The sequence below is a fragment of the Salvelinus fontinalis genome, chromosome 35 (genome assembly GCF_029448725.1).
Source record: "Salvelinus fontinalis isolate EN_2023a chromosome 35, ASM2944872v1, whole genome shotgun sequence".
Taxonomy (NCBI): Eukaryota; Metazoa; Chordata; class Actinopteri; order Salmoniformes; family Salmonidae; genus Salvelinus; species Salvelinus fontinalis.
The window spans coordinates 29,809,297-29,824,151 of NC_074699.1; positions in this window are offsets into that span (position 1 = coordinate 29,809,297).

Here is a 14,855-nt window from a genome sequence, read left to right on the forward strand (position 1 = left end):
CGCTCCTTGGTCCGAGGGTACAGATAACATGCACACCAACCTGTTGGGGGTCCCAATAGGGGTCCCCCACGAATTCCAGACATTAACCAGGAATGATGGCCTGTGGCATCTGATGCCCATCCTTGGCCCAGCTATTGTTGATGTTAAAACAAAAGGTCTGGATCAATTATAAACACACCCACACAGGACTTACAGGGATGGCTGAACAATTGGATGCTGCCTCACAAACCAGTAGACACAATAGACTAACACTGGACATAAGTCTGGCCAACAAGGGAGGTGTAACAGTGTTGCACGTTTGTTCCTAACAATACTAGTCCGGATGGGAGCATTTCAAAAGCTCTGAGTGGGTTGGCAAGGTTATCAGTGGAGATGAAGGGTCTTGCAGGTGTGGAGGAGAGTGGACTGTTCCCCTGGCTGGGTGGTTGTTTTGGTAAGTACACTGCAAGGACGATTACTGGATTTCTGACACTAGTTGTGGTTTTTCATTTCTGTGTTGCCGGTATCATACCTTGTTTGAAGAAGTTTGTTACAGATGTGTAAGGGGCCTCTGGTTGATGCTCCAGTTGGAGAGGCTGATACGAAAACGAGCTTCCGCAGGAGAGTGGGCTGACAGAGGAGGACCCTTGGTTTGCTGTAGATGATGTTGTTGAATGAATAAAAAGTGATGTTTGTCCTCCCTGTTGTGAAGGTTTGAAGTTCCCGGGTGGCGACGAGCCCACCTGGTACAGGTTGTATAGAGGGATGGACCGGAGGGTTTAACATATTCTCGTTTTTTGGTTTACTAATGTGTGGTTGGCCACTCCAGGGGTAGTTATTGGAGTGGTCTCCTTTTTGGTCCTTGCTCATTTACGACTCAACTTACATTGATGCTATTGGTGTCCCTAGGGGGTGCCAGATGAATATAAACTGGCGGACCAAGTGACAGCTGGGTTTGAATCACCATTTTGTTGGTGGTGTACAGTTAATAAAAATGTGGACAGAATTAACTACATTCATTTTAATGTCCAGAAACTGGGCAATTGGACTCAACAAGGCTTCGAGGCGGTCCATGGACAATTGGCAGCTACGTCCCTGATGGCATTTCAAAATAGAATCGCGGTTGATATGTTATTGGCTGAACGGGGGGGGGGTCTGTGCAAATGTTTGGTGAACAGTGTTGTACTTTTATTCCCAATAACACAGCTACGGATGGGAGTCTGACTGTAGCATTGGAGGGACTTCGTACCCTTAATGGTAAGATGAAACAGCATTCTGGAGTGGACACTACTATGTGGGACTCATGGATGGATGCTTTTGGTAAATATAAGACGCTGGTTTCCTCCATCCTAGTATCAATTTCTGTTTTTGCGGCCATTCTTGTACTTTGTGGATGCTGTTGCATTCCATGTGCGCGCACGCTTGCTAGCCGTGTTATAACTGCAGCCATAGACCCTAATCAGGAAAGGGCCCAAATGTTCCCATTGCTTGAGGATGGGGAAGCTGGACCTGTCTATCTATTTGAGGACTAAGATACTTTTATGTCACGTCTCTTGTGAGACGTGAAGAGAGGGAATTAAAAAATTTGTCTTCTGACAAATTTTATCCCTTAGCTTTGTCTTTTTATATACTTTTATGTCACGTCTCTTGTGAGACGTGAAGAGAGGGAATCAAAAATTTGTCTTCTGACAAATTTTATCCCTTAGCTTTGTCTTTTTATATACTTTTATGTCACGTCTCTTGTGAGACGTGAAGAGAGGGATTTGTAAGAAATTGAAATAGAGACTGGAAACTAGCAATAACTACACTTCAACATAAGCCATATATTATACAAAAACACACATACTCCTCATTTCTCTTGGACATATGCTGGACTTAAGACACCAACTATAGACACACATGATTCCCCTCCCCCATAATAACCACAGACACACCCAACCCATGGTTGGACCTCAGGACAAAGAACTCTCAGGAACCAATGGAACGTGGACACCAGGCCTGATCAGGACTACCCAAGACCCAGATCGACCAATCGGAAGGCCGGACTCGCAGATCTACCTACTTTGCTTGTTGTCTGTATAGTACTGAACAATTCTGAAAACTCTCTCTTTTCCTGACGACCCCATACGGATCAGATAGAAGGAGCCGTGCTGCACGCTTTGCATAATATTTTTACACTTGAATAAACCTGCCTTATTATAAAATTATCCACCTCGTCCTATGTCTCCACTTGGTCTCCTGTCTCAAGTAAAACGAATTATTAACAGGTGCTTCTGGACTTTATGTGTGTCGTAATTTTATTTTTTAGCTCCAACGCGCGCCAACGGGTTAAGCAGGATTGAAATCATTTGGACATTGGTTGTGCACGACTCATTGGGGTTTATTATAATAATACACATTTTGAACCTTATGTATGTTGCATTGGTGGAGTCATTTACTGTTTCAATTTCATTTAATGCATGGGAAAGTATATCCTTATACAAGAACAAAAATCTATAATCATTCCATCTGAAGTTAAAACCCTGTTTGTCATCACCCTAGTTTGTTTACAATAGGTATTCTTATTGGAGATGTCCTTGTCACCTAACATCCCATGCTGTTGAGATATTCAATTTAAGTTAATATCGTGAAATTCAAATTCGAGCCTTGTGACAGGGTTACATATTCAATCGTGGATCTGGTGGATTTTTGGAGAAAAGAGACACATTTTCTTTAGAGGGGTAGATGGTGGATTTTGCTCAATGGGAAAGTATATTTCTGGAGCTTGCCGCATGAGTTGTGTTTTTGGAGCTTCTGACGCAAGGCACTTGGGCTCTCTCTGTGTGTGGATGGCTCGTTGGATAGTGTCTGTGGCACCAGGGGAGTTTATAGAGCATGCCTGCGGGCTAAAACAAAATGTGATGTTGTGGTCATGGATCTGATCACGCATCTGGGGTCATTTGGGGAAGTCCCGGAGACAGGCTTTCTTTGGAGGGGTGGATTAGGATCAATGGTGTCACAGTTGCTTTTTGTTGAAGAGGCATCAGCTAACGTTAGCTTGCCAAAGCTAGCTATTGTCACATTCCTGACCTGTTTTCTCTTGTTTTGTATTTATTTAGTATGGTCAGGGCGTGAGTTGGGTGGGTTGTCTATGTGTTGTTTTCTATGTTGGGGTTTTGTGCGTTCGGCCTGGTATGATTCTCAATCAGAGGCAGCTGTCAATCGTTGTCCCTGATTGAGAATCATACTTAGGCAGCCGGGGTTCACGTTTGTGTTTGTGGGTTTTTGCCACACGGAACTGTTTTCGGTTGGATTCTATTTGTTAATTTGTTTCATTGTAGTGTTCAGTTAATTTTATAAGAAATTATGGATGAGGGAATGGCTAAAGGCTATCAAAACTGGTCGACTAGTGCGTTGGGGACAGAGAATAATTCTGGGCGTGGTAGAATAGATTCAGGGCATAATGTACAGACAGGGGTATGGTGGGGTGCGGGTACAGTGGAGGTAAACCCAGGCACTGAGTGATGATAAGAGAGGTTGTATCTCTGGACGCTCTAGTTATGCTGGGTGAGGTCACCACATGTGTGGGAGGTGGGACAAAGGAGGTATCTGAGGCATGTTGAGTGGGACTAGGGGCTCCACAGTAAACTAAAACAATGATAACTATCCTAAACAACAGTATACAAGGCATATTGACATTTGAGAGAGACATAAAGCGAGGCATAAAGCAATCACAGGTGTTGATTGGGAGAGCTAGCGAAGACAACAACACGTAAGACAACAACAGCTAATCAGCTAAGAAAACAACAACAGGTAAAATGGTGATGAATGGGCAGAGAGGGTCGGTTAACTACACACAGGGCCTGAGTTTGAGACTGGGGCTGACAGATAAACAAAAAAATAAACAAAATGGAGTACCGTGATTAATGAACAGTCCAGCAGGCATCAGCTATGTAGCCAAGTGATCATCGGGTCCAGTGAACAGCAATAGATGGAACAGGTAAGCCGCGGGGTTGTCGTTACTACGCTAGCACTTGGGAGATACAGTGTTTAAAGTTAGCAGGCCGGGGTTAGTAGAAGCCTCTGCTCCGACGTCCGGCAAAGGCCGGTTGAGGGCACAGCGGATGGAGTTCTGTCGGCAGACCAGTCGTGGTGGTATTGTAGTTCTAGTCATTTTGTTTGCTAGCCGGGAGATACGCCTGGCTAGCTGGTGCGAGCTTCGGGGCAGGGGCATAAGCCACTATAGCCACTCGGTAGCAGCTAGCTAGCAGGGATGATGCGATGTAAAGGTCCAGAGCTTACGGCAAGGATCCAGTGGAGTAATGGGTTCTAGCCGTTTTGGGGTAGAGTCCGGGAGGCATCAGCTGTGTAGCCGAGTGATCACTGAGTAGGCTGGGAGGTGGGCCTGGCTCAGAGCTAGCTGAGGCCCCCCAAAGAAATGCCACCCCACACCATGACTGACCCACCGCCAAACCGGTCATGCTGGAGGATGTTGCAGGCAGCAGAACGTTCTCCACAGCGTCTCCAGACTCTGTCACGTCTGTCACATGTGCTCAGTGTGAACCTGCTTTCATCTGTGAAGAGCACAGGGCGCCAGTGGCAAATTTGCCAATCTTGGTGTTCTCTGGCTAATGCCAAACGTCCTGCACGGTGTTGGGCTATAAGTCCAACCCCCACCTGTGGACATAAGGCCCTCATACCACCCTCATGGAGTCTGTTTCTGACCGTTTGAGCAGACACATGCACATTTGTGGCCTGCTGGAGGTCATTTTGCAGGGCTCTGGCAGTGCTCCACCTGCTCCTCCTTGCACAAAGGTGGAGGTAGCGGTCCTGCTGCTGGGTTGTTGCCCTCCTACGGCCTCCTCCACGTCTCCTGATGTACTGGCCTGTCTCCTGGTAGCGCCTCCATGCTCTGGACACTACGCTGACAGACATAGCAAACCTTCTTGTCACAGCTCGCATTGATGTGCCATCCTGGATGAGCTGCACTACCTGAGCCACTTGTGTGGGTTGTAGACTCTGTCTCATGCTACCACTAGAGTGAAAGCACCGCCAGCATTCAAAAGTGACCAAAACATCAGCCAGGAAGCATAGGAACTGAGAAGTGGTCTGTGGTCACCACCTGCAGAATCACTCCTTTATTGGGGGTGTCTTGCTAATTGCCTATAATTTTCACCTTTTGTCTATTCCATTTGCACAACAGCATGTGAAATGTATTGTCAATCAGTGTTGCTTCCTAAGTGGACAGTTTGATTTCACAGAAGTGTGATTGACTTGGAGTTACATTGTGTTGTTTAAGTGTTCCCTTTATTTTTTTGAGCAGTGTATATACTGAACAAAATATAAACACAACATGTAAATTGTTTATTTCATGAGCTGAAAAAAAAAAATATATATATATTATAATATCGTATCTGTAATGTGATTACCCTTAAAAATCTAAATGAAAAATTATTCAAATCTTAATTAAGACAAAATTCAAAATCAAATCAGACGTATTTATAAAGCCCTTTCTACATCAGCCGATGTCACAAAGTGCTGAACAGAAACCCAGCCTAAAACCCCAAACAGCATGCAATGCAGATGTAGAAGCACGGTGGCGAGGAAAAACTCCCTAGAAAGGCCAGAACCTATGAAGAAACCTAGAGAGGAACCAGGCTCTGAGTGGTGGCCTGTCTTCTTCTGGCTGTGCCGGGTGGAGATTAAAACAGAACATGGCCAAGATGTTCAAACATTCATAGATGACCAGCAGGGTCAGATAATAATAATCAGTGGTTGTAGAGTTGTTGCACAGTGGTTGCAACAGGTCAGCACCTCAGGAGTAAATGTCAGTTGGCTTCTCAGAGCCAATCATTCAGAGTTAGAGACAGCAGGTGCGGTAGAGAGAGAGTCCAAAACAGCAGGTCCGGGACAAGGTAGCACGTCCAGTGAACAGGTAAAGGTTCCATAGTCACAGGCAGAACAATTGAAACTGGAGCAGCAGCATGACCAGGTGGACTGGGGACAGCAAGGAATCATCAGGCCAGGTAGTCCTGAGGCATGGTCCTAGGGCTCAGGTCCTCAGAGAAAGGGAGAGAGAGAGAGAGAGAGATAGAGAAAGAAAGAAAGAGAGAATTAGAGTGACCATACTTAAATTCACACAGGACACCAGATGAGACAGGAGAAATACTCCAGATGTAACAGACTGCCACTAGCCCCCTGACACAAACTATTGCAGCATAAATACTGGAGACTGAGACAGGAGGGGTCGGGAGACACTGTGGCCCTGTCCAACGATACCCCCGGACAGGGCCAAACAGGCAGGATACGACCCCACCCACTTTGCCAAAGCACAGCTCCCACACCACTAGAGGGATATCTTCAACCACCAACTTACTACCCTGAGACAAGGCCGAGTATAGCCCACGAAGTTCTCCCCCACGGCACGAACCCGAGGGGTGCGCCAAACTGGACAGGAAGATCACGTCAGTGACTCAGCCTACTCAAGTGATTCACCCCTCCCAGGGACGCATGCAAGAGCACCAGTAAGCCAGTGACTCAACCCCCGTAATAGGGTTAGAGGCAGAGAATCCCAGTGGAGAGAGGGAAACCGGCCAGGCTGAGACAAAAGCCAGGCAGAGACTGTCACGCCCTGGCCTTAGTTATCTTTGTTTTCTTTATTATTTAAGTTAGGTCAGGGTGTGACATGGGGGATGTTTGTGTGTTTTTGTCTCGTCTATGGTGTTTGTATTGTCTAGGGGGTGTTTGTAGAGTTCATGGGGTTGTGTTCATTGTAGGTGTTTATGTAAGTCTATGGTTGCCTAGATTGGTTCTCAATTAGAGACAGCTGTCTATCGTTGTCTCTGATTGGGAGCAATATTTAGGCAGCCATAGTCATTAGGTAGGTTGTGGGTGATTGTCTATGTCTAGGACCAAACTAGGACCTAGGACCAACCTAGGACCAAGCAGCGTGGGAAAAAGCAGCAGCAGGAGCAGCGATCGCAGGACTTATGGAATTGGGAGGAAATTCTGGACAGCGGAGGACCCTGGGCACAACCGGGAGAATATCGCCGCTCTCGTGAAGAGCTGGAGGCAGGTAAAGCCGAGAGGCGGTGGTATGAGGAGGCAGCACGGAAGCAAGGCTGGAAGCCTGAGAGTCAGCCCCAAATATTTATTGGGGGAGGCTAAAAGGGAGTGTGGAGAAGTCAGGTAGGAGACCTGCGCCAACTCCCCGTGCTTACCGTGGAGAACAAGAGTACGGGCAGACACTGTGTTATGCGGAAGAGCGCACGGTGTCTCTTGTACGTGTGCTTAGCCCGGTGCGGTACATTCCAGCTCGCGTATCAGCCGGGCTAGAGTGGGCATCGAGTCAGGTGCCATGAAGCCGGCTCAAAGTATCTGGCCTCCAGTACGTCTCCTCGGGCCGGTGTACATGGCACCAGCCTTACGCATGGTGTCCCCGGTTCGCCAGCACAGCCCAGTGCGGGCTATTCCACCTCTCCGCACTGGCCTGGCTACGGGGAGCATTAAACCAGGTAAGGTTGGGCAGGCTCGGTGCTTAAGAGCTCCTGTACACCTTCACGGTCCGGTTTATCCAGCGCCACCTCCTTGCCTCAGCCAAGTACCACCAGTGCATACACCACGCACCAGGCTTCCAGTGCGTCTCCGGAGCCCTGTTCCTCCTCCACGCACTCGCCCTGTGGTGCGTGTCTCCAGCCCGGTACCACCAGTTCCGGCACCACGCACCAAGCCTCCTGTGCGTCTCCAGAGCCCTGTGCACCCTGTTGCTGCTCCCCGCACTAGCCTTGAGGTGCGTGTCCTTAGCCCGGTACCACCAGTTCCGGCACCACGCACCAGGCCTACTGTGCGCCTCAGCCGGCCAGAGTCTGCCGTCTGCCCAGCGCCGTTTGAGCTGCCTGCCTGCCCAGCGTCATCTGAGCTGCCCGTCTGCCCAGCGCCATCTGAGCTGCCCGTCTGTCCCGAGCCGTCAGAGCCGTCCGTCAGTCAGGAGCTGCCAGAGCCGCCCGCCAGTCAGGAGCTGCCAGAGCCGCCCGCCAGTCAGGAGCTGCCAGAGCCGCCCGCCAGTCAGGAGCTGCCAGAGCCGCCCGCCAGTCAGGAGCTGCCAGAGCCGCCCGCCAGTCAGGAGCTGCCAGAGCCGCCCGCCAGTCAGGAGCTGCCAGAGCCGCCCGCCAGTCAGGAGCTGCCAGAGCCGCCCGCCAGTCAGGCGCCGCCCTCCAGTCATGAGCCACCCTCCAGTCATGAGTAGCCCTCCAGTCATGAGCCGCCCTCCATTCATGAGCCGCCCTCCAGTCCGGAGCCGCCCCTCAGTCCGGAGCCGCCCCTCAGTCCGAAGCTGCCCCTCCGTCCAGTGGCGCCCTCTACGATGGTCTTCAGTCCGGGACTCGCTGCAAGGGTCCTCGTTCCTGGGAGGCCACCTAAGAGGGTAATTACTATAGTGGAGTGGGGTCCACGTCCCGCACCCGAGCCACCGCCGTAGGAAGGCCCACCCGGACCCTCCCCTTCTGTGTCAGGTCTTGCGGCCGGAATACGCACCTTTGGGGGGGGGGGGGGGGGTACTGTCACGCCCTGGCCTTAGTTATCTTTGTTTTCTTTATTATTTTAGTTATGTCAGGGTGTGACATGGGGGATGTTTGTGTGTTTTTGTCTCGTCTAGGGTGTTTGTATTGTCTAGGGGGTGTTTGTAGAGTTCATGGGGTTGTATTCATTGTAGGTGTTTATGTAAGTCTATGGTTGCCTAGATTGGTTCTCAATTAGAGACAGCTGTCTATCGTTGTCTCTGATTGGGAGCCACATTTAGGCAGCCATAGTCATTAGGTAGGTTGTGGGTGATTGTATATGTCTATGTGTAAGTTGCCAGTGTCTGCACTTATTGTTTGTATAGCTTCACGTTTGTTGTTTTGATTAGTTTGTATAGTGTTCGTTTCGTTTCCGTCTTCATTAACCTGTTGGGGATGGGGGCGCTGTTTAGACTATTTATGCTAATGTGGCTAATTTTTTAAACGGCTTCCCACAAAATCCTTGATCGTACAATATGCATATTATTATTATTATTGGATAGAAAACAGTCTATAGTTTCTATAGGAGTTGAAATTTTGTCTCTAAGTGGAACAGAGCCCATTCTACAGCAATTTCCCTGACATGGAGTCAGATTTGAGAAACGTTGGCCACTTTTCTGAAGTCATTTAAAAGGGCTCTGTCGTTGCTATGACTATACGGACACTTCTTACGTCTTCCCCTGGATGCCTTTACGTGATGACGATTCCAACGGGCTCGATTGCTCGTTCACAGGCCCTACAAATGAAAAAAACCTTTAGCTAGCAAGTCTTTTCTTGCTGCGTAACGCGCGTGGAAGACACCGACCCTCTCCTGTTCCAAGCGTTAGTTTAGCCTGTTATATTTCTCCGGTCATCTTTTCACTCGTTATAGGAGTTACAAACATCACAAAGTAGTTAATTTAAAGCGTTTTATAGCAATTTATATCCGTTTAGTGCGATTTTGGGACATTTATTTTTGCAACGATGTGAAAAGTTGGGCACGCTTTTCAGTTCATCCCGAACGTAGTTGACATTTCCACATGGCAAGAGGACAGCTTTCCACCAAAAGACGATTTCTCCCAAGAAAGGATCCTTTGCCCAAGATACTGATGGAAGAACAGCTCAAGGTAGGACATTTTTATTATGATAAATCGTGTTTCTGTCGAAACATTTTAGTGGCTTAGGACGCCATGTTTTTTGACGTAGCTTCGCTTGGCGCAAACTGTATTGAAAAGTAAGGATAAATTAAAAAATGTAATAACGCAATTGTATTAAGAATTAAATTGTCTATCAATCCCTGTCCACCCTATATTTTTTAGTCACGTTTATGAGTATTTATGTATAAGAGTAGATCACTGTCTAAGTGGCGCAAGGACGTTTTCTTTACCAGCTTGTCTACATTTCACATTGTCTAACCATGATTTTGGTGGCTAAATATAAACATTTTCGATCAAACTGTATATGCATGTTGTAATGTGATGTTACAGGAGTGTCATCGGAAGAATTCTGAGAAGGTTAGTGAAAAAATTAATATCTTTTGGCGATGTTGACTTTTATCGCTCACTTTGGCTGGAATCAATGCTGGGCTGCTAATTGCTATGTGCTAAGCTAATATAACGATTTATTGTGTTTTCGCTGTAAGACACTTAGAAAATCTGAAATATTGTCTGTATTCACAGGATCTGTGTCTTTCGATTCGTGTATGCTGTGTATTTTTACGAAATGTTTGATGATTAGTAGTTAGGTAAACACGTTGCTCATTGTAATTATTCTAGTCCATTTGTGATGGTGGGTGCAATTGTAAACTATGCCATATACCTGAAATATGCACTTTTTTCTAACAAAACCTATCCCATACCATAAATATGTTATCAGACTGTCATCTAATGAGTTTTTTTGTTGGTTAGGGGCTATAAATATCTTAGTTTAGCCGAATTGGTGATGGCTACTGGTGTTGGTGGACAAATAAAAGATGGTGGATTATGCTAATGTGTTTTTAGGTAATAGATGTACATCTTTACATATTGTGTCTTCCCTGTAAAACATTTTAAAAATCGGAAATGTTGACTGGATTCATAAGATCTGTGTCTTTCATTAGCTGTATTGGACTTTAATGTGTGAAAGTTAAATATTTTAAAAAAATATTTTTTTTGAATTTCGCGGCACTGGTTTTTCAGTGGGGGGGGGGGGGGGTGCCGCTAGCGCCACGCTGATCCTAGACAGGTTAAAGAAGAATGTATTGTTATCACGCTGCGCCTTGGTCCTCCTCACTTAAATGTTACGACGAACGTGACAGAGACAGCAAAATTCAAACAGAGAGTGCCCTTAGATCATGGGACAAGGTCTTATTTGACCGTTGCACTTGAATCATTCCCATGCTGAATGGCTACTCTATGAAACCACACACTATTGCCGAGACTTTGATATTACCAGCCCCAATTGATATGGTGAAAACAAAGTGTGAGGAGGCAGAGCCACATACACTCACATCAATAACTTTGTCAGATAACACTTTTAAACAAAGAATGTATGCTTTTGCTAGCAATCAAAAGGAAACTGACTGAACAACTCAAAAACTCCCCAGTTTATGCTCTCCAAATGGACGTTAGTTGTGAGGGCCGAGATGCCCATGCATTGACTTTTGTTCACTGTCTATGTCGGGGGATGCTATTCATGAGGACATACTGTCATCATCTCCGAGCATGAAACGGCACATGGGATGTGCTGCGTGGCTATATTGACGAAAAACAGATTCCATGGGATTGAATGGTGGGCTTTTGTACAGATGGGGCCCCAACTACTGCACTATACAGTAGTTATGAATGTGTCTCCGTTTACCATATGGACAGATTGTATAATACACGAGAGCAACTGGCGGCAAAAGAGCTGAGCACAGAACTCTGAGATATACTGCAGCATGTAACTTCGATTGTAAACTACATCAAACCACATCACTGCGCTCACGCCTGTTCGCAAAACCATGTAGAGATATGGGATCAGAGCATGACAATGTTCTATTTCACACCGAGGCTAGGTGGTTATCAAGTGGGAGTGTTGTAAAAATGTTTGAATTAAGAGAGGAACTGTTGTCATTCACAATGGATGTAAAAAAATAAATAATAATGTGTCTGCTTGCCAATGTAACAAGCATGCAGGGGAAATACAAAAATATTCTACAGATGACTGATCAGTGGATTAAGAGGAAGTATGTGATGGTGAGTCAGAAATACTGTTAGAATGTTTTTCAATGTTTTTCAATTGACTGCCATAGCCCCAAATAAAAAGGCAAACATTGGCTCGTAATTACAGATTTTTTTTTCACATGGTTGGGGTCCTGAGAATTTTCAGATATCAGAATGGGGCCCAAAAAGCTTTAGTGGTTGCTTCACTAGCTCTCACTCTACAGTGGCGCTCGCGCTAGCCTGCCTCGTCAGTGAGTCAGATAAATGAGAGAGCCAACTAAAGAGAGAAGCACCAGATAAACAAATTATCTTCATGGTGAGCGTGTTATAAAGCATAGGATATGAAACACCAAGTTAAGCGGAGTGTAATGATATTATTGTTGCTATTTTTTATGACATTTTGTTAGTTGAATTTAAGTCAGTTAGCATAGAAGCTAATATTGGCTAACGTTACCTGCAGTCAAGCTAGCCTGTCGTAGTCACGGTGACAGAGGACTTCAACGACACAGAGAGCGTAAACAAAGGGAAAAATCGTAACTTGCTGTGGGAATGGCATAAGGAAAATGTATGAGATAAGATGATAATTAATAACTTTTCACAAATTTAGAAATGTATACAAGTAGCCTAGTCAGTTTAAATGAGAGAGAGCCTACTGAAAACTGTATTGAAGAGAAAAGCACCAGATCAACTCATTATTTTTAACCTTATGTTCAAGGTGTCAGACTCCATCGATTCTACTCATCATACCCTATCCACATCCCAAGATTTAAGAGGGTATACTACACAACTAGACCATGTGTGTTATGGTTTTTCACTATGAGCTTAAGAGGTTTCAGAGGGTACACTAGACATATGCTTTGCCATTGCAGAGTGAGTAGTTGTGATGTAGAAATCAGTCACTGGCCGCAGGCAGCATTTGGTACTTTAACGCACGCACACATTCATCACTCTTCCCTGCTCCGTTATCAGATAAGTTAATGTGGGTCGACACACAATTTAACTTCTCTGTCTTAATACATACATTTCACACTTATGTCAGTGTTCATATCTAACATATGCAATATTTATTATACGTATCGATGTTGTGGATGAGCGCTTTGTTTGTTTGTTTGTTCTGTTCCTCTCTCTCTATCTCTGTAGATTCCAGGTATGCTGGAAAAGGACCCGAGCTAAGGGATTGGGCTGACTTTATAGTGCCTGTCCCAAATGGCTCATTCATGTAAATGGGCATATTGAAAGACACTGTCAGTAGTGATGTAATGTTGTAAATGTTATGTTGTGATATTGTTTAAAAAACGTGTTGCAATGTATATCCTTTAGTGTGTTTAGTTAATGGAAAATGTAGGTTTGACTAGGTAATTGCTTAGTGTTAATTGTTCTGAGGGGAGGGGCTAGCCCTACAAAAGGAGCCTCTCTTTCAGTTCATGAAGAAGCATTTTGGATTGAGCTGTGGATGGGGTAGCATTGTTTTTAGCTGTACCACAAGGTATATGCTTGATGGCAGAACTGTTGTTTTTGTTCTGGAATCACTTTGTAAATAAACATAATTTGCATGACATTAACTTGTTATGACTACGGCCAGGAGTACTTCCTGGTTGGGTCACAGCTCAGGAAAAAGTTTACAGTATAGGTCATGATGGCCTGATCCTCATAGTCATCACCTTAAATAAATCAAAGATATCAAGGACATTATTCAACAAAGCAGTGAATGGTAAAACCTGAGCAGTATACTGACAGAGAGCAAAGTGAACATGCATTGATGGAGTGGACATGCAGTACATTGCAATCCACAACGCAGAAGATGCAGTGTTGATTAACTGGTGACTTTTCTCTTGACTACAGGACTGTGCCATGTGGTCTGGGAGAGGGACACTCTTCATTAAGAGAACACTATGCCCTCCTCTGGGTGGAGCGTGACTCTGTGACAAATGACGACTCTATCTTTACAGGAGATAAGGAAGCTATTGCTATAACATACACACAGATGCACACACACACAAATACACAACAAGTACACACACACACACAAGGATACATCCATGATCCATTGTTTATCCGCACTATGTGCCACAGCCTTCGTCCTGCAATTTCATGCCGGCATTCATTTAATAATTTTCTATTTTCATTTGTGGGAATAGAAAATGTAAAAAACAAACTTAAACCCACTCCTCCATCGACATGTTCTAATTGCCTGTTTTACACACACACACAAACACCCCTCCACCTACATCTCCCTGTGAGGGTTTTAATTAAGATTTCACACACAGACAAGTCTCCCACCATTCACAGCTGAACTGCTCCTTGAGCCTCCTTGAGTCAGATAGACCTCTCTCCCACAAAAATAGTAGATAAATTGCATCTCTGAAAGGTGATTAGACACCGCTTCGTTTCACACCACGCCGCACCATGCTGGTAGTGGTGTATCCCTACTCCAGCTCATTGTCTTACTGAGCACAGCTAATCGGCACAAAAAAGATAGAGCCCTTTACCTCTGAGACAAAGTCATCCACTTGCACACACACACATGCACACAAACAATATTCTCAGCACTAGTATCATAATCTCAGAGAGCTAACAAGGCTATAATTATATTAGACTGAAGGGGTTGAGAGTGAGGGAATCTGGAAGTATTTCCATCAACGAATGAGTAGAGTTACATACAGTAGGGGTTAGGGTCCCTAAGCACTTCACAACACTAAGGAAAACTCACCTCACCTAATGTACAAAGAGGCGGACAAAAGCAAACACCCACGAGCTGAGGAATTGAGTGACTCCATTGAGACACACCCTGCCACCAATAGTGATGGATTAAACCAATCATTAATGTCCCCAGTTCTCGACAGGCAGGATAGTACAGTGACAGTCTCTCCTTTCTTTAATAATCTGGGATGTCACATTAAGAATGACAGAGGGGATACAGGGCTGAGATGGAGAGGAACAATAACCGTTATACTGCCGCCTTTCTCCTCAGATGTGTTAGACGACCCCAACAAAACCACAGTAGTAAAATGTGACCAGAGGGTCGGCTACTATTTCAGCACACAGGACCAGAAGAACCAGCAGAACTGGAGGCAGACATTCATTATAGTTGCGCCGGTCGGTAAATTGTATTGTAGTCAATTTCGTTCTGAAGTTATCAGCGGTCACAGAGAGACAGATAAACATCTTCATTCTATGTTTA